General features: G+C 37.2%; 1 protein-coding gene and 1 long non-coding RNA gene across 3 annotated transcripts in view; one reads left to right on the forward strand and one right to left on the reverse strand.

Annotated features, from left to right (window-relative positions):
* Nucleotides 1-21,695, forward strand: part of LOC129745165 (potassium channel subfamily K member 18) — a 260,383-nt gene that overhangs the window by 151,159 nt on the left and 87,529 nt on the right. The gene's annotated exons all lie outside the window — the stretch shown is intronic.
* Nucleotides 17,976-20,002, reverse strand: LOC129745166 (uncharacterized). The gene is made up of 3 exons (XR_008737091.1): nt 19,871-20,002; nt 19,597-19,770; nt 17,976-19,533 (listed from the first exon to the last, which is right to left on the reverse strand). It is a non-coding gene; the product is annotated as an uncharacterized LOC129745166 (long non-coding RNA).

Raw genomic sequence — 21,695 nt, forward strand, 5'->3', positions numbered from 1 at the left:
ACCGACCATTTTCGCGACGCATTTTGCCTAGGATAAATGAAGCTCCCTGACAACGACGCGTCGCGAATCAGGCTTGTTTATGTTTATTTTTCTTTTTTCTCTCCGACGTGCAAAAGTGTGCGTTCCTTTGCGCCACCTTAATAAAAGTGTACTTCATTGAACTGCGACTGCAAAACATTGCACGAAATCCAAATTTCAATGAAAGAGATAATACATTTTTTCCTACAATTACATTCTGCGAGAATTTTTTTCTGATTCAGGAGATTTTTGGTAAGACATCGTAGCTCATCGCACCTTCCGCAAGTGTCAATACTGGGCCTTTTGAAACTCAACCCCATGGACTTGAATATCGCCAAATAGAGCTCATACATAAGAGAAAAATTAAGATCCGGAGCGAGATACAGTTTAGATCATGGGTGGCCAAACCATGGCCCGCGGGCCACATGTGGCCCACGTCTGTCTTTTTGTGGCCCGCGAAGCTTTTTCAGAATTGAATGTTTTCCTACTACATCATTAAAAGAAACCGACTATATCAAACAAAAGGGAAACACTCATATATTCTTAATTTTTTACAACTTTTTTCATATTTTTTGTACCTAGAAATAAAGAATTATGCAATAAATTATCAATTAAGTTACTTCATATTGAAAGTGGCCTCCATTATTCTGGGAGCGTTGAGAGTCTTCAAGCGGAAACCAGTATATTTTTGAAAAAAAAAATGGATAACGTCAGGAAGATATAATTGAAATCTAGCTTGTAAAATTATCACATTTTATTGTAATTACACCATTATCAGAGTTATATTTTGATAAAAACTTCTGGTATTTGCAATTCGAGTTCTATTTTCGAAACATTGTTTACCAACAAACATTATTCAACTTGTTGAAATTGATTTAAAAATTTAAAAACTCTGTACTTTATTTGTCATTAATTTCAACAGAAAAAGGTAGCAATTTTTTAATTGAATCGAAACTGTATATATTAGTATTAGTTACGTATTTTTTATTAAGTTGCAATGGTATATAAACTAATAGACAGTGTTGGGCATTATAACGCTGATCGCTAATTAATGTGTTATGTTTTTGATAGAAAAAACATTTCTTTCCAAATTGATGGTATTTAAACAAGCTCCATCAAAGACAATTTCACAAGCGAGAAGACTGATATCATGTATCTTTCAAAATGTGAAGCTATATTATCTGTAAGTTCATCAAAAATTAAGAGAGAAAATAATTTAGAAAATATATGATTAGCGGCCTAGTAAGTGGTCATATCTTAAAAGCCAGACTCTGCAATTAAAATATTCAGGTAAAATTTATCTGATTTGGTACTTACATATTACGGAGAAGGGGAACTTTTACAAACATTTATTTTTTCATAGTAATTGGCTTTTTCATGTTTTTTTTTATTTCAAAAAGGTATGACAATGATAATTTAAAAATAAACATTTTTTTTATCCTTTTCATGAACGGCTTTCCCACTTATTGAATATAAATTTGATCAAATGAGGAATTTTAAAAGAACGATCATTAAATTTTTAAATTTTTAGGTTAGATATGAGCATATTTTGAAAGTTTACTAAAGAATATATTTTATATCTTTTTTATTTTTATAATGAAAGAGCTTAAGAAAATTTAGTCTGAAATGCGAAAAGCTTAGGAAGGAGATTTTATTTTGAACATTCCTGCTCTGATGAGTTATCCTTATGGGATGAATGAGCCCAGAAAGCTTAAAATCTCTAAAATCGCTGTGTGTGTGAGGTTTCGTCGAGAAAATTAAATTTAATTCATAACTCATGCATTGAGTCTGAATTGGAAGGTATTATTTTGTCTGTTGACTCGTTTAAAGTATATTGAACACTTTTAAATTTTTGTTTTGATCAAATAAATAAGAACTGGTAAAAATCTCTACTGAATCTCGGAAGTATTTATTTTTAAAACATGTATTAAAATATTTGGCTAAATTTGTACTTTAGGTAATCCACTGAAATTCGTTTGCATTTTATACTTAAGAAAAATTTGTTGTGTGGCCCGCAAGCAAGTCTCAGTACTAAAATTCGGCCCGCCTGTTGAAAATCCTGGCCACCCCTGGTTTAGATGTTTTCTCTCTTGTATAATGACTCAAATAGAGGGGGAACGATCGAATGTGATATGGGTTATGTGAGTTTTTTGTTCGTCAGTCAATTTTTTGCTACCACATTGCTCTCTCTCACTGATCTTCGGTTACCATACCTGTACCTTGAATTGTCTGAGCAATACAACCGGTTTTCTTATCCTTAATCTCAATTGTGCTCATAAACATCTTTTTGCAAACAATCACGCGATTCTTGACCCCAGGCAGATATGTGCGGTTTTTTTAAATGTTCGCTTTATTTATAGAGCAGGGGTTTTCAGATCAATTGCTCGGCGGAGCACTTTTAGAACCAAAATTTTTGGCGGAGCACCTACATTTTTGGAAGAATGAAAAACCCAAGTTTTGAAAAATTGATAGTATTTATCGTTCAAATAAGATGTGCCTTGTCATCGTAGTCAATAAATGAATAGTTTTGTTTTTATTAACAAAATATGTGTCAACAAAAATTAATGATTTCAATAGAACAAATACGCTTTCTTGGATTTTTCAAGCTGTAACAAGTTTGGTTAAACTTGTGTCAGTTGTAGCCTGACGTCTGGTTCTGCGCTTAGTCGGGATCGGTATTTTGTCTTCGTTGCGATATATGTGGAAAATTCAGACTCACATAGATAAGTTGTGGAAAATCTCAGAAAAATAAGCTTGGCTTTATCGTACAGCCTTTTAAATTTATTTTTTCAGTTGACACCAATACTCTTCCTACGACTTTTTGGATACGAATCTTTCCTGAAGCTAAGAATCCGATGTCATATCTATCAAGGATTCATATTCTTGCGATGTTAATGATTCTGGTTTCTTTAACATAAAAATAGGCTGTTCAACTCATTTAAAGTCTTCGATCTTTTTATCATTTTATGATTTACTTCGGAGAATTTTGCTGGAAGCTGTTCAACAAAACATTGTGCGGCAAAACATTGTAATTGTATATGACTTTATTAGACACGTGGGCTTGTTAGTTTAAGTTTTCACCAAGAAATACAAAAATATATTTATCAACGGAAAGTTTTGTGATTGTTATAATTCTTGGAAATTTTCGGATGATAACTTCAAGGTTATTTCTGATTGAATGCTTCTTAAATCCGGAAAGCTGTCCAGGTTGCGCTTTTTGAGTGATTCTGCCCAATATTTGATTTTTCTCTTGATAGTTTTTAAGATTTTGCCATTTTAATCCTAGATGGTTATTCCTTTACCTTGCATTGAAAGACTGAAGTCATTCTTAATTCAAACAGGCGAGACAACGTTTTTCTACGAGATAACCAGCGATCTTCGGTTGTAGCGGTCGCACCTTTTCAAATTTTAATTTTGTCGAACCGTGCAAAATGCATCGGTTCTGCCATTTGTATGCAAGAGGTACGGATCGGTCCGATGCCTTTATCGAGACTTGCATCGAAGGTTGAATTCCAGAGCTTTTTCTTTCAAGGCTAATCCATAAAGCTTTGCGAGGGGGTGGGAAAGAAATAGAAAGGCCCGAATCACGATTGAAAAACGAGCGACGAACTGAGATCGCCAAAATCCCGAAGAATTTGAAAAGATTACTCGGGATTAACGTACTTCCGCCTAAGGTCAACGCCCGAGATTGCTTTCCCTGATCTGAGGGTACATACTGCAATCACTTCGATCTGGTTAGTGAACGCGAATGGAAGTACGCTTCTATCGCGACCCGTTTTCTTTATTCCTTTTAAGTGAAAAGGTACCAATTGTGATGTGATCTCTAATTTTAAAGATTAATATGCTTTTGTTTTTTGTGTAGCTCGCTGTTAAAGCTACACTTAGAAATTAGGGCCGAAATCGTGCATGCAAATCTTAAAATAGATAGCAGGTAATGCGTGCTTAGATAACCGTGCCCGTGCAAGTGCGAGTGCTAATTTTATGTGCCATATAGGCAACCGATTTCGCCAACAGCATTCCCAACAACGTGCGCTCTAATCCGACCAGATCACCCCGAGTGCCACAGCGAGCCAGCCTGCCACCTGAACGGAAACCGGTTTACGAACCACGCCGTTTTCCCTGACCCGAACATCACGTTTCCCACCAAGACAACCTCCCGGTTGGAACGGACATCCGGCGGGCCCCACCCGTGTCGGATTGGCCGCCTCGTGCTCCTTTAAAATCCGATGCTAATAGGAGCACAGCACCAATAGCAGCAAATACCAACAACGAGTCTGGCGAGATCGACGACGTCATCAGCTCCCGACGGACGGTTGAGCAATACCACAGCATTCGACGACAGCAGGTTTGATCCACATACACTAACTCGGTGAGTCAATCCCATCATTCTCTGTTTCTCCTATTTGTCATCCAGAGCGTCGTCCATAGCCGACGGAAAATTGAAATTGTTGGCAAAATAACATGAGTTAATCGCATTTTACGAATTACGTCGTTTTACGAATTTTATGTTCGACAGTAAAACATAAATTCGTCAAAGTCGTGACGGATTCTATTGAACTCCGTCCGACCCCTTGAATTTTAGCGGTACCGCAATCGTTCGCAGCCTCTGAACGCGATCGATGGCCCAAGCACTGCACGGTTAATAGTATTAGTTAGAATACGAAAATGCACGCACCGGTAGGAGATTAGAGGAGGAATTGTACATAGTAGTATAAGACAAAAATGTATGAATGAAATGCGCAAACTGAAAACTGAATTATACTACAGACTAAAACCAATTTTGTAAATATGAGATACTTCTCCCCAACTACTCTTCCGTTATTCTAAAATACAATAATGTTTAAGAGACAATATACGTTGTTTGATAATGATCCTACCTAGAGCATTTTAATTGGAGAATTTGGAAATCACATTGCTACGCGAACCGTTTAGATGTTAAATTTGAATTTTCCTTTAGCGCCTTCCATGACCGTTCGCCCTCTGGTGGTGAGTAGATTGTAGTCCAGTGATGCGAAATTCAGGTATGAGCGATCTCGTACCGAGGAATCTTTATGCTTTCTTTTAGGTTTTGTTAATTTCTTTGAGTGTGACCGAGAAATTCCCGAGTTTTTCGATTGCGGATTCGGTGAAGCCACTAGTTCGATCCTTTATCCGATCGGGTAAAATCTTTATGGACTCGCCTTGAAGGGAGTCTCAGCCGGGCAATTCAAACCTTGGTGTGCTGTCCCTATTCTAGGGTGGCGCATAAGCAGCACGCTTGTGTCAGATCGAACTGTGCTGGCTACACGGTATAAAGAAGTAGCGTGGAAAGTTGGCTAACCATTTCTTCGCACTATGCCTTGAATAACCCTGAATTTTCGGTGGAGCCTTGATAAAGCTGATTATTTTTATACTTTCGTCCAAGACTTCCTTCAAAGACAGCGAGTGCATGTCGATGAAGGATGGAATGAATACTACCGCAACTTTTAGTCTTTTCTTTGATCTTGGCAACGGCTCCAGACTTGGCCAGTATTTCCAACTTTAGCTTTCGCACCGTCCATACATACATCAATGCAATTTTACCATGGAATATTGTTGTCCGTAACATAATCATCAATTATTTAGCTTGAAAATTTCAGCCCCCGACGTGGAAGTTGGCAACGGTTTGCAAAGGAACAAATCTTCTTCGAAACATTCAGAACCTTGATAGCGAACAAATATCATCAGGATTGCTAGTCCTGCTACATCTGTGGTAGAGTGCCTATAAGAAGAGTGACGCCATGTGTCAAAATTGGAATAGCGATGAACTGTCAGTGTCATTCCAAACGAACAAATGACCTGTCAAATTCAGCCTTCTCAGGCTGAATTTGACCGAATTTTACAGGTCATTTGTTCGTTTGGAATGACACTGACAGTTCATCGCTATTCCAATTTTGACACATGGCGTCACTCTTCTTATAGGCACTCTAATCTGTGGATTCGTCAAGCGGCATGTCGAATTTTGAAGTTCTCAATCGCTTTGAACATCTTCAGCCATGTCACAAATTCGCCAAGAAACCGTGTTGTCAGACATGGCAATCGAATTTACCAATTCCACTGTTTTATTATCAACCATGATACGGACGACTTCTTGAATACAAGGTTTGAATAAGTTTTCAGCAATAGTATGCGCTTCTCCAGCTTTTCTAATCGGTAGCTCGCCAAGTACGGCGCAAGAACAGGGGTGGAATTATGAATCCTATTCGATTCGAGTTACCCGTTTCGAGTTGAACTCGAATCGAATTAGCATCAGTATTACGAATCTCGTTCGAGTTCTAAATTTTCACGTACTAGATTTCGAGTAAATCGGGTAGTAGATCATCTCGAAATGTTCCATTCGAATCGAGATCGGTAATGCCAAAGTTGGTCGAATCGAACGAAACTCGATTGTTTCGAGCTCCATAATCCCGCCCCAGCCTTTTCATTAAGTGTTTTAAGACACGAACGACATGAAAGTGTTGAAGTGTCTCTAATCATTCCAAAAAAAATTAAGTGTTTTGCACACTCAGTCCTTCAACACAACGTTGTTCGATCAAAGCAGTGCATTTTGACAATCCACTTTTCTTTGCCATCATCCCTGCAGGGATTCAGCCGCCAGTAAAAACAAAGTAAATTAAATTTATTCGTTCGTACTATATGCCTTGCAATATTTTTTTTTAGTTTCGATTAGAATGAAACGATAAAAAAATATCAGAGTTTTTCAAACGTGGTTTATGATTTTCGTTGCGTACGTCGCGGAGCACTTTCAAAAGCTTCGCGGAGCACCAAGTGCACCGCGGAGCACGATCTGAAAACCCCTGTTATAGAGGGATCAACCAAATGTTTTCACCCTCATTTCAAAGTTTGAACTGTTCTTCATTGCACTAGATTTTACCATATAATGCACTTTGTTTAAGAAAATCTATTAGTTTTTTCTCACTATCCTTGTTGTTTTTAAGAATTTGAAAAGTCCCTTGCTACACCTCTTTCTATTTGTCAAACTACCAGCGACGAGGAACGAACGACGAGCAACCCCGGTCTGCTGAAAATTTTTCAGTGACCTACCTACTGCGATCGAAAATTTACCTTTGACTGGATAAACGGCAAAACAACCTCTTGAAGACATTTCTAGAGTTTGTTTTGATCAACGAGTTCCGAAGAAATCGCGAGGAAAGTTTCAAAACACCTTTTTGATTCTCGTATTAAAACTATTGTTCAGAATTGTTCGAAAACTTGGTTTACAATCTTAAAATGGATAATGAAACCAAATTGCACTCAAAAATGAGAAAGTCATTATACGTCTAAAATTCAAATAGTTTTGTTGAAATTAATTTATGACTAAATGAATCCATGTTTTTAATAAATATAAAATACATTTTTTACAATCATTTGCAGTCTAAAACTTAATTTTGTTTATAATGATTCATACGACGTAATCAAAACAAACTCTAGATTTTTACTTGTGAACTTGTCCAATCATGGTTGCTCCAGTAATGAAAACTTTTGTCTTCTTTCAACAGCCAAATTTTCAATTCTCAAATAAACAATTTGGCTTTCCAAATCATCAATTGGCGGGCAAATTTATCCCGAAAATCAATTTGAGCCTATCTTGAGCATCGCCCTTAAGATAAGCAAGGTAAAATTTCTCACCCGGAATTTTTCGATCATGCAATTTTGTCCTGGTCGTTTAGGGTTTCCAACATGGTTGTGCAGAATTATTTCTCCTCACTCGCATTCTATTTTGAATAACTTTTCAACACGTGAACAAACCTGGACGAAAGTTTCACCACTAGATGAACAATCCAGATCAAAAAGTTGTCTTTAATTCATCGGTACGAAAACTATAATCGGTGATGTATTTATTTAATAAAAGAAAACGGCACGATACTAAGTGCTACATCCTTTAATCCGAAGTTTTACTTATCAAATGTGGCCCTTCCCCCAACTACCTCGTAAGCGAGCTTCTTCGGGTATTTCGATTTTATTTTATTTCAGAAACCCCCAGCTCAGGCGTTGGCTTCAGGATTTCAATTTACTTCGCAAAAAACTGTTCTCCTGTCTTATTCATAAGAAGAAGAAACAAAGTTGGGTTTATTTGTAAGTGGGAGCTGAAACACCAATGTTACAACCTTATCGGTGTTTCGTGATAGCTTTCCGATTAAAGCTTAGTTCTTTTAGAAATGGGACAGTTACGAATGCGTGTATCTCAAAAACCTTTCTTTTGATCCAAATACTTTCTATGAAGGAAATGAAGGTAATCTTATGATAATTTATGAAAAAATTTGAAAAAAATTATTCATCGTTTTTTTGTAAGAATAAATTCTACTTTATTCTTGGTACCTCCCTTCGGCCAGCGCACACTTTTTTCAGTCATGATAATGATCAGTTTTTCAAACTAATACTTCGTCTAATCTGTATTTTAGGTGGCTACATCCCCCTCCTTCAATTTCTAATACTTTTCGGACCAATTCTTCTCTTTTAAAAGAAACTGAGGCCACTTTAGTGGATACAGCTGTTTCGAAAATGACAAATTTGATTATTTTCAGCCACTTTTTAAGCGTTTTTAATGGAATTTCTGTTGACAAAATCTGACAATAACGAAATAAAACCATGAGGAGATTGAACTTTAAGTATAATCGGTTAGTATAGATCGTAGGTTGCGAAGGGTACATAAAAGATTACTCTTTTTAGGCTTTTGAAAAGAGTGAAAACCATAGATTTCGTTTTGAAAATTGTTGTTTTTTCCCAGGAGCAGAACTTTGGCAAATCATTATATTTTATAGAAAATAATAAGCAAATACATACTTTAATATACTCGGGACCTTGCCACGAGCAGACGTGGTATAGGATTCAAACGATGGAATTTGTTGAAAATAGGGTATTTCATAAGTTTTTTTCGTTCATCAGAAATCATCTGTCCCATAGCCCCAGAACCAGATATACAGCTTACGAGCTGTGGATCTAGCAAAAATTTTTTGTTTGAGGTTAGGTTTGATTGACTCATTAAGAGGCAACACTTTCAGCTTATCGGAGAATTTTGTTTTGTATATTTCAGCGATCTACCCTTAGTTTTTCGCTTATTGAAAATTAAAAATGCTGGTATGAGACTTGACTTCCCTGATGACCCTTAGCCGAAGTTGCCGATCATATGCTTCACTCCAATGGTTGAATTGAACTTTGTGGACATTTTTGACAGTGTTGGCATACTTTTCCATCACTCACACACAGTAGTTCTTTGAATAATCAATGGTTTTGTCGGCTATCAATTTGATAATGATGGATTTTGAATGAAACTGTGCAAAATATTTTTTTTCCTTTTTCTCTTGCATCGTAAATATCTCAAAAACGCGTAAATTTTAAATTTTGAAAAAAATAGGTCGGATAGTACTTTTTACAGGCAACAAAATGCTATCAAAATTTTTAATTTCCGATTACTAGTAAACGAGCAATTAGCGAAAGAAAGTGTCCCATTTCTAAAAGAACTAAGCTTTAGTGCAACTCAAGCTGGCAACGAACTATTTTGCGCCAAAATGTTCCACCTCATCCAGATCGTGATATCCGGCCAAAAACACACCTGGCCGAAATAGAGCACGTGCAGCTTAGCTCAGCCGGGGCAGTTTATCTCTGCCAAAACTATAACGATGCAGATCTACCTACTTGAAGTAAAAACCATCCAAACTACCCTCAAACTGCAACCAAAGTCATGTCGAAGGCCAAAACAATAATACATTGTGTATTCTGGTGCCGGAAGAAGTGTTGTTTTCCGGTTTTTTGTCCCTCTCTTTCTCTCCCTCTCGATCTCCCATCAAACTCCCGGCAAAACGAACAAGGGACGACTGCAAAAACTGCAACTCCGCCAGCGTGACATGGTTGGGAAGAAACAGAAAACCACTTGCAAGAACAAAATCTGAATCCCGGAGAGGAATAAATTCAAATTTTCAATTACAGAGCACGGAAATGGCACAAAAACTGTTCGCTGACTGCGGGACTTGTGGGAGGGAAAGGGACAAAAACCAACTTTAAAAAAAGAAGTTCAATTGGAGAAACATTGCAAAACAATTTCAAATTTACCTCGACCCTCAAAAAGTGGATGGGCAAAGCATAATTTTGTACTCTCTGATAGAAAAAAAGCCAAAACCAGAACGAAACCCTTGCTTCAAATGCTTCGTTGTCTGTGCACTTGCTAGCTAGCAGCGTCAGTGCAATGCAATCCGCAAACATGCAGCATCAGTATTTTGGAATACCTACAGTGGAAATGTTGCATTTTTCCTGGAGCGCAGGGTGTTTTATGCACTGCGTCGTCGAATACCGTCTGCTTAGCAATTGTTCGGTGATTCATGTCAAGTATCTCAGCAGAATAGCAGCGCAGAAACGGAAAAGCAATTTGGTAAACATGTTCCCATTTGGGGTTTCCCTCGACTCATTTTATTTTTGCTCATCGCATCAGGTGTAAGTGGTTGAATAGCGAAAATTAATTTTGAAGTCTATTGCAAAACAGGTATATGCTATCCGGTAACCAAAATACATGGTTTTGAATTGGATTCCCGGTAGTTCAGATTTTAATCAATATACTTTTTAAGCATGACGGAATTTTATCATTTCGAGTCTATTGGAATCCCTGGAATAATGGAAAAACATTGCGCATACATCTGCCACGATTTGTCTAGCTGTCTAGGGTGTCCCAAAATTGTATGATACCTGTCAATCTGGTGGTTCAACTTCCAAATGATAGATTAGGGTGTGGAGAACAATCCACTTTCAAAAGATTCGATGTCTAAAAAATTCTGGATCCTTAAAAACGACGGTATGGCGTTAAGTGTAATAACGAAAGAAGGGCGGACCATGTAGAGAGTATCAAGGCACAATGCCTTACATTGATCGGTTGGTTTTTGTTTTGGGTCAATTAGAAGTAGGTTCAAAAATTCATCTAGGGAAGAATACCTTGAATGTTTTTTTTTGTTCCGATTAAAGTCGTTCTAAGATCTTTGTGGCATTCGCGACTTTGAATCAACATTGCAGCTGGCGGATAGATATTGAAAAACTTTTCCGGTACAACTGTGTTTGATGTTTACTCTTGGGATTGAACTCACGGACATCGGCTCAGGAAGCAAATGACTTGCCAACTGAGCCATATCGCAAACCCTTCTTCCCCGAACTACCTGTTACAATAACTATCCACGTTTATGGGTGGATCGTAGAGATCTCTGCATCTATCTTTTAAGTAAACGCGACCCAAGCAACCAAAAGTCACATATTTACTTGAATGAAGGCATTGAAAGTTACATATTGGCTGACAAAGAGAATCAACTGCCCAATTCCCTTTAGTGAACTTTATGTACTCATTAATGAATTGAAAGTTGCAAAAGTGATTAATATGTACGTTGTATGTGACTTGTTTTGCCCAATTCCCATTAGTGAACTATATGTGCTCATTAACGAACTTGAAAGCTGCAAAAGTGGTCTTTACGTACGTTATACGGGACTTAAGTCACATAAAGGGCACAAAAGTGCTCAATACGGGATTTGGTAAGTCACATAAAGGGCACAAAAGTGCTCAAACGGGATTTGATAAGTCACAAAAAGTGCATTGATGTGCTTTCAAAATCAAATCACCTTTTCGAGTTTTAGTTTCAGTTAGAACAACATCTAGGCGTGGTCTAGTGGTAGCATGTTCGATTCTCACCACGAAGGTCGGAGTTCGATCCCCAAGCCGGGCAAATGATTTATTTATTATATGCCCTTTTGTGATGTTCGTTCACATTACATATTCACGAAATGGCGGACATGTCTCAAAAAAGGCTATTGAGGAACTTTTTGGAACTTCGAGTCCATAAAAGGCTATTTGAGAGTCAATTTGTAACTTTTATTCTGAATAATGCGATTGACATGTCACAGAAAAGGCTATTTGAGGAACTTCTAGGAAATTGAAGTTCACTGAAGGCTATTTGAGACCTAATTTGTAACTTTTATACTGTGCGGATGCGATTGACATGTCACAAAAAAGGCTAATTGTGAAACTTCTTGGAACTTGAAGTTCACAGAAGGCAATTCGAGACCTAATTTGTAACTTTTATATTGTGTGGTTGCGATTGACATGTAACAAAAAAAGCTGTTTGAGGAACTTCTTGGAACTTGAAGTCCACAGAAGGTTTTTTGAGAACTGATTTGTAACTTTTATACTATGTGGATGCGATTGACATGTCACAAAAAAAGCTATTTGAGGAATTTTTTGGAACTTCAAGTCCATAAAAGGCTATTTGAGAAGCCTTTTGTAACTTTCATGTTCATGAGAAAATTCGGTACCGATTCCCTTTGGAACCTTTGTTCAGCGAAATTCGAACTTTGGAGGAACGAGTTTAAGTAGATATGAGCCTTTTGGTTGCTTGGGTGACTTTCCTTCTCCTTCAACATTATATGGGAAGTTGCTGAGTAGCCTCAACCGAAGCTAGGCTACTAAAGGGTGATACGGTCAAAATTTGGTCAAGGGAAAACGCGTGTAAATCGGTGAAATCGTTTATTTAAAAAATCAAATTCAATTTCTTTTTCAAGTTTAATTAGTATAAAATTCAGGAAAAATATTCAGTTAGGCTTCTGCTTTTCCAAATCCGAATTGCCGGGCCTTACGCTTAACCTCTTCCATCAGATTTTGTACAGCTACCTTGTCCACCTTCTTCGCCGCAGAAAGCTAGTTTGCCTTGAACTGCTGCTCGTCCTTAGCAGTTTTTTTTTGGTCTTCGTTAGACTCCGCTTGACAATATCCCAGTATTTATCAATTGGGCGGAGCTCTGGCGTGTTGGGAGGGTTCTTGTCCTTGGGAACCACCTGCACGTTGTTGGCGGCGTACCACTCCATGGCCTTTTTACCGTAATGGCAAGATGTCAAATCTGGCCAAAACAGTACGGAACAACCGTGTTTCTTCAGGAAAGGCAGCAGACGTTTATTCAAACACTGTTTCACGTCAATTTCTTGGGGTTGACAGTCCCGGAAGCTATGAAAATGCTGCTTTTCAAGCCACAGGTACAGATGGCTTGCCAAACCAGATATTTCTTCGGGAACTTTGACAGTGTCATGTGCTTGAAAATATCTGCTACCTTTCCCCTTCCTTTTGTCGTATGAAACTCCTGTCACGGAAGCTGCTTGTAGTCGGCTTTGACGTAGGTTTCGTCGTCCATTACCACGCAGTCAAACTTCGTCAGCATCGTCGTGTACAGCCTCCGGGATCACGATGTGGCCGTCGTATTTTGTTTATCATCGCGATTTGGAGTCACTACCTTCTTGTAAGTCGATAGTCCGGCTCGTTTTTTGGATCGATGCACAATTGTAGACGATACACCTGTAGAATATGAGAAGATAAATTAAAATATATTGGAATTTGCTGAAAAAAATAACGGCAACGTTGCTCGAGAGCAATAAATTTGAAACGTTAACGTTTTTTTATAAAATCTCTAAAAATCTCCTGAAGTCTAACCTTGAACTTATCTATATTAACAACATCCATGCTAGAAATACGAGAAGCGCTGGAAACGTGAATTTTTTCATTGCTAGAACAAGAACACAATTTGCACAAAACAGCTTAGTACATCGTGGAATGAATTTATTTAATTCACTTCCGTTGGAAATTAAGAATGCTAGGAATTTAGACACATTCAAGAAAAATATCAAATCTTTTCTCTTCAACCCACCTTAAGAAAACTCAGCTTAGAGGCATCAACCTACCTTGTCGAAGCCTTACGGTATGAAGATAGTTTGGTTAGTCTGGGGGTTCGATGTCTCTTTGCTTCGCCGTAACAAAACATAATTATATGCATAGCACTCCCAAGACAATCACCAAAAGCAACGCGACGTAGGCGCGGTAAAACCTACATACACGGACTCTTGGGAGCAAAAAGGATAGGAAATTATCCTCTAGCTTTGCATTCCTAACATCCTACCATCTTCCTACCCTAACCAATCCTACACCTGTTGCAAAGTAGAAATGTGAAGTTCACCAGCCGGCCACCCTAAGCATCCACCCCCGAAGAAGGCAAAGGAAACGAAGTGTTATTCACGTGCACACCCGGAAATCTCCAATTTGAGCAGTTGACAACAGTCTTCAGACTAATCCAACTGCTAGAAAACTGTTAATAAATAAAAAAAAAAAAATCTCTGGATATTCGTCTTCTATTGGTTACACAGCAAAAAAAGTAATGCGATATTACATCAAATACCTGCACATAGCTTGAGTCGCTAAAGGTACATAATTTTACATTGTCTTGATGTACCCGGCTGTTTGAAGACAAAGAATAGATTTCGTACCGCTGATCCATGTGGGCCAAATTTCCTAAAAAATGAAATATAATTAAATTTGTTTTTGAAGCTGTGGGTTTGCTTGTATATTAAACTAATTTTGGTAGTACTAACTAGCCAAACAAATACAGCTGAAGTCCGTAATCCGTTTCTTAATTTTGGAAATGAAATCAAATTTGAACGTCAACAAAGAAAAACATTGACTACTTGATGCGATATCACATAGAAGGTTGTGATATTACACTTTTCGACGTGTTCGAGTTGTGAACATCATTTAGATGTATTATTGCAACCGAAATTCATAATCCCCAGAAATTACATCGTCCATCGTTACATTTTTTTTTGCTGTGTAGATTGAAAGCTAATGCCATATTCGTTTTCATCTGGTGGAAAGATGGTTGTGCACCAACTGCTGTCATCTTCATATAAAAAAAACGCTTTGACAGCACTTGGTGCACTACCGGTGCACCACCAGGATGAAAACGAATATGGCATAAGAAAAAGCCATTCCGAAGCTATCGTTATCGATTCGGATCGGATAAGAAAAGTGAGAACGAGAAGAGAGCCTGTCTGCGAAGAGAGCGCATCAACAAGAAAGCCAAACCTGACCGAACTGGAACGAGCGTTGCGTTGGATAGGACCAGTTTTACGAGAGACGTGTTACGTTCAGATATGCCAATGTGCCTGATTTTTCGAGGCTCTGCCTGACAACCTGATAAGCCATTGAATTTGCCTGATTTTTCAAAACATGCCTGATTTTGCCTGATTTTTGCGAATGTGATGAAATATAAGTAGTAAGGCACTGGATTCAGTACTATTGCTGAAGTGAAAATGTGGCTGAATCAAAGCAATCGAAAGATTCCCTTGAATTCTTATTTAATCCTCATCCGCATTAGAGTGTCATTTTGACACTATTGCAAGTTTGAATGCTTGTTACTTTTTTAAGAAGCCTCAGGAAAAGTGCTGTAGTTCATATATTACACGTCCAAAAAATATTTGCTTTATGCATATGAAAGCTGAAGTTAATGTCTACATCATGAAGCCAAGAAATATTTTTTTTAATGAAATGGTCACAAAAAGTTCAAAAAAGTGGTCTGAAAACCCTACGTTTCATTAGATTGCTAGTAAAAACTGTTTGAGCCGCGGTAGAGCTTTTGAAAAAATATCATTACAAATTTTATTCTAATTCTGACATTTTGTTGTTTTTAGATTTTTGATGCAACAAAAATTGAATTTATTGGAATTTTTCAAAGTTGACTACTTTGAGCGATATTTTTTACAAATTTAAATTTCATCTGTTTTTGTGGTCCACCGTCAGGTTGCACCCGGATTTTCAGTGATTTTACTTTGTTTGGGCCAATCAAAAGTATATTCCTTGGAAAGCTATTTTAATCTACATTCTAGTGAGGTGCAACAATTCACGCTGTGAGATTTCACAAAAATATGAAAATTATAAACGTAAAATCATTCCTGAATTTCTAGAACCACAAGCAGCACGTCCAGCAAAACGTGTTTGTTTGCTCTCCGAGTATGTAGTAGAGGCGAATCTACCAAGCAAGCCTCTCTAATAAAATAAATTAAATTAAATCCGAGTATGTAGGTGGTTGGTGATTTGGGCAGAGAGCCAAGCCGAGAAACGAAATAATGATGCGTGTCGTGCGTTTCGTGGTTAGAAATTTTCTATTGACAGTAGTTCTCGTTTGCTAGTCACGACACGCATCATTATTTCGGCTCTCGGCTTTGCCTGATTTTTATTTCACCAGTTCCCTGATTAAAATAAAAAATGTTGGCAATCCTGGTTACGACGAAGCTACTTTCTGGCGAGTTATCCGCAGTACGTGATGCGACGAAAATTGTAAGCTGAAAATCACCACAACACCCAGCTTATTTGCGGCATCTCGGAGAGAGAGGTTAGAGATTCGCTTGAAACTACAGGCAACTCTCTTTGTCGTCTCAGCGGCTTCCGGTTTCCGATTTCCCCCCGATCCAGACTTCCTGGCTGGCGACCAGGGATGCCAGGTGTTGAGGAGTAAAAATCTGGGCAATTTCGAAAAAAAGTCTGTGTTTGTCTGTGCACAGGGAAGATCACAAATTTGATACTAAATAAGACATTTGACGGTGCGTGTGAGCGGGGGGGGGGGGGGGGGGGGGCCTCTGTGGTATTCAGGTTATTATCGCGCTAAGAACACTGTTTCCTACCACGTATCATGTTCATCTTATTAAAAAAAAGAATTGGTAATGAATGCTTGGTGAAATACCAATGAATACAAGCGAGATTTCAGTCTAATCTGGCACTTACGGATCAAATCCGATGCATAAATCTTGGTTTCATCACTCAATTTTGAAAATCTGTAAAATCTGGGCACTCTCAGCAAAAATCTGGGCAAAATCTGTGTCTGACCAATATCTGGACGAAGGGTCAAAAGTCTTGGTTTTACAGACAAATCTGGGCACCTGGCAACCCAGCTGGCGACAAACGTTCCCCAAACACCTTAATTACATTTGTAACGATTGATTTGGGAACTTTTAGCGATTTTGCCAGCTTTGCGTGCAAGTAGCTCGGATTTTCACGATGCGCGAGCAAAATTTTGATACGCTGCTCTTCTTCCTTGGACGGCATTTTGACAACTGAAGAGTGAATTCCAAAATCAAAATAGGATCAACATTCTACACACTAAAACTAAAAAAAAAATCTTCTAGATCAATTCATTTAAACAGTTACCTACTCTCAGTCGAGAAAGCCATACTTTTTATACGGATGGATTTTATACATCAACTCGGTAACAATGCTTTGGGAAGATCTTAAAAGTTAAAGAGTTAAACATAATTTAAAATTTCTTCGGACACGAAACCTTTCCCAAGATTGCTTAGAGCCCTTTTTTTCTACTATACGTCAGAATAACCCAAACAATAACCATCCGTTTGCTCTGCAATTCACTTCGGCCTTCAAAGCCATTGTGATGAACCAATTAATGTTTCCCAAGAAACTGGGAAACGTTGAAGCCGATGTCGGTCGATACATTTTCAGCAGAGAGGAAATTAAGAACATTGATTTGGTTAAAAGATCATATATTCGCAAACCTTATGTCATGAAGTCCTCCGGAAACACAGATATAAGCGATGAGAATCAACTCGCTAGTATCCACTACACTACAGGTTGGGTGTGATGTAGCACCTTAGCGCTTCAAGAATGCCTGAACCGTTTAAACATTGACACGGATGAATTGTCTGCTGAATCTTCATTTTTGACTGGGCTGAAACGATTTACTTCTACCTCAAGTTGTAAGCCGGGAGACACAGTTTTCAACTACTGCCAAAGCATTTGTAGCATTTTTCATCAGAATTTCGAATCATTGCTGAAAAACAGTCCAGTTGGGGTGAAGCTTGAGCTGATTGATATCATAGAAGATCAGCATGACTTTGAAAACAATTTTGATAACGCCATAACTCGAAATCCATCTGACGAAAAGAAGAAGTACATTTCAGATATATTGTGTAAAATGTGTACACAAAAAATAACCGATCGTGACAGCAATATGCTCATAGGATGTAAACTAAACCAAATTAATACTAATTTCAAAATCAAAACTGAAACGCAGAAAAAATCAAGAAAAAACGCAAAAGCTAGAAAACTGAGTATAGTTAGAAAACCCATTCGATAGGTTTTGCATTTATTAGGTATCGATTGCGTTGCTTATCATCTAGCCTTAATTATATCAATAAGTATGCGTTAGAATTCATTCAATAAATATGATTTCAATCCCGTAAGAAATGTTTCAATTCAAATTCAATCCGCCACTGCATCATCCTACGCTCGCACAAAATCAGGCTGTACAAAAATATCTGTTCGACATTGTTTTAATAATTCGTTTGAATTTACATCTAGTGGTTTCACGTATAAAATTTGGTAGTTACCGTAAACTGGGGGAACTTTAATCACTTTTTTCAATCATTTTAGAATATTTTGGAAGGGGTTGCTTTTTCGTAATACCTAAAAGCTTTAAAACCCTTACTGAGGTGAGGAGTTTTAAAATGACCATGGATTGCAGTAAATTCAAACGACATTTGTAGTCATAATTAAATGTTTGTTACAAAACCAGATTTCGAGTTTCGGGGTAACTTTGATCACTATGGTTTTTACGTATCTCAACGTCTTCAAATTTATTGTTTTGATTCCATTAAGCATAGAAGGCTCAAAACATCGATAACAGAAATTTTTTGTTTGGACTTAATTGAATTTTTCCACGTTTTCTTTCAAAAACAAATTTGCTCGAATAATGGACAATGTTGCTGCATACATTCAGGGGCAAAAATTATAAACATTTCTCAATATTTTTTAGCCTCGAAAACAAATAAAATTTTACCTTCATGCAATTTCCGAAGTCCTCGTACTGTCCCCACGTTGTTTTTTTCTTCAAACTTTACCTTTTTATAGGGTTTTAAGCCATTTTTCCTATACAGGCTTTTTAATGGAAAATGACCGTTTTTTTCAATATCCAAAAATTATCATCAAATGACTATAAAAATAACACTTTAACTTAACCTGAACCAAGAAAAACAGTTGAACTTTCACATTAAACAACCCATTTGCTTCTAAATGCTTAAATTTGATCAGGAGAGATGTTTGTTTGTGAGCCTTTAAAAAACCAGATATTTTAAGATTTTAAAATTATATTTTAAGTTATATAAAAAATCTCCTAATAAAAACGAAACTTAGCTTATTTGTAACTCAATTTACAGGCTTTCAAACGTAGTAAACAGTTTTCAGATATTTTAACTTTATACTTAGTTAATGATGATTATCTGCAAAAATTTCATGTTGATCAAAGTTACCCCGCTGATCAAAGTTCCCCCAGTTTACGGTACTTCTAAGTAATTTCAGACTACCAACCTGACTCAAATTATGAAACCAACATGTTTAACATTCTAAGGGCCAGTTCAACGTGTAGTTGAATCACTTGTTATTAATTCACCTATGCGACCGGCATTGAAAATTCCATTGTTTGTACATCCGAATTAGCTCCTTGGCGTATTTTTCCCAGTCCTTTGTCGCATAGCTAGTATCCGAATTCCGAATCGATATTTTTCACTTGCATATCAGGACTAAATAATCTTAAAATGATGTTATCAAGGTTTCTCGAGGAACTAGCGTGGTAGCTTCATAACTGGGCAGGACAATCAGGTTGTTTGGCTTGCAAGATTCTTTCCTCGGAAATTCCGTCTGCTGTACAGCTGTAATTCGATTTGTTTTGGATTTGAAACATAAATTTATACACTTTCAACTTATCAACTTACCGGAAGAATAGAAGATTCCATTTTTCTCGAATTCTGCTAGAATGAGTCGCACTGGCAAACGATCGAGTTCGGTGCTGGCTGATTCCTCACAAGAACAGGCAGCCAAAATTAATGATCCATCTGTCCAATTGGTTCTTCTTAAATTTTTCATTAGTTGTTCCATCGGATGCTAAGCTGAAATTAAATTCGTTGATAACACATTCCTGAATCTCCTTCTTGCATCCTGATTTGGATTCAGAATCAAATTTCGTTCACTTTTAGTTTGTTAACTTACCGGTGTAGCAAATTTCCTTGAATTTTGATGAATGCTAGGGGAATCCGTTCCGCTGGCGAACGATCGGGGTCAGGGTTGACTGGAAACGGCCAGTTGCAACAAAATGTTCCATCAACAGTGGGAAAGAATAACAATTCACCCGTAGTGCAAAATGATTGGCGTGAACAATGTAAACAAAAATCTTGTTTGGGAAAAGTGACCTTTGTTTTCAATGTATTAGTGAGAGGTGCAATCGTCAAGTGCAAAGCTTGGATCCCATCTGGTTGGATGGCAGCACCATATGCATTGTGTTGTTGTCTCCGAAGATTCGTTCGTGGAATAATATGCCCGATCATCTTGATAGTTAGGGATCTTTGGTAGGGTGGTCGGATTTACCGGGTTTTTCCCAATCCGGTATTTCGGTATTTGTAATTTATAAAACCGATAAAACCGGTATTTTTCAAAGAATATCGAATTCATGAAAAGGTTTCGTCTAATTGCAGTAGTAAAGGCATAAAATGCTCAGAATTTATAACGCAATATAGACTAAGCAACATTTTCAATGGAAAAAATGGTATTGTGCCTTGATGTTGTTGTTGTTGTGTATTCATTTTAAGAGGGTTTTTAGCCTTCAACATTTACCCTCGTATTGTGCCTTTAAATTATCTCATATCATAAATCTATCATCATCCTCATGGTAATCATAATATTTATCATCGTCATTTTATTATTATAATTTCGCATTATGGTTGCAGAGATTATATAAGTTTGATATAGTTTTCGACGAATTTTTGTCCTAAACTCTGTAGAACAGTAATCAGATTGAGGAACAGATTTTACAGATTTAGTAAAAGTTTTTATAGTCTATCATGAAAATGATATGAAATTTGTTATACAAAAAGATTTTTCGTTAAAAAATGGCTTAATTGATAACTAAACAAGACACAAAACACTGTAACAAAGTTTTTGGTTGACTCACAGAATTTCAGATTATTGTTATCTAAAATACGGAAGCTTTCCCCGCAACCTAGGACGTGAAATAAAAATCTATTAAAAACCAGTCAAAATTCAGCAAAAAATATAGATGTTTGGATCTGATCCATACGCTTTTTGTTGCTATAATACAGTTGCAAATTTATAAAAACTTTGCTACTGCTTTGCCTGGAAAAATAATATGCTTTAACAGCGTTAAAAATAAAAACAACAAAGTTCCAACCTTGAAAATATTAAAAAAAAAAAACAGTAACATTTGTTTAAATGCTGACTCTGTAGAAAGTTTCGTTAGAACTGAAGTAAGAATAGATGTAAACATGTGTTTAAATGCTGACTCTGCTGAAACATTTTAAGTTCTGAAACAAACTAGGAATTTTTCATCAATTTTCGATATTTTTCGTTTTAAATTTAAAGTTTGTGAAAGTCCGGCACCACTTAGAACGATTTAGATAAACTTGGCCTGTTTATACATAGATAAAACATTTTTGCCAATTTTACCAAATTCCAGCTTATCCGTTCCGAACGAGGCGTGTTCGTGCGTGGTCGCTGTTCTCCCACGGTCTCGATTAACTGCGACGTTCAATCGTGTGGTCCGCACTATTTATCCAAAGTGTTACCCTTAAACTGATGTTAAGGGATTGTTGAAGTGTTTAACATTATTTTACCGAGTGAAAGAAAAATGCTTAAGTGAAAAAAAAGTGAAAAAAGAATGAAATATTTCGAAAGAATGCAGGCATGAATGGCAAAAGATGGCTGCCTGAAATTTAATTTGCCACCTTCGCAATGCAAAAAACGGGGCTAGGACGGGAACAAGAAGTTTGGGACAATAAAATGGTGTGGGCTCTGAATCATC

This window comes from Uranotaenia lowii, chromosome 2 (genome assembly GCF_029784155.1).
Source record: "Uranotaenia lowii strain MFRU-FL chromosome 2, ASM2978415v1, whole genome shotgun sequence".
Classification (NCBI taxonomy): Eukaryota; Metazoa; Arthropoda; class Insecta; order Diptera; family Culicidae; genus Uranotaenia; species Uranotaenia lowii.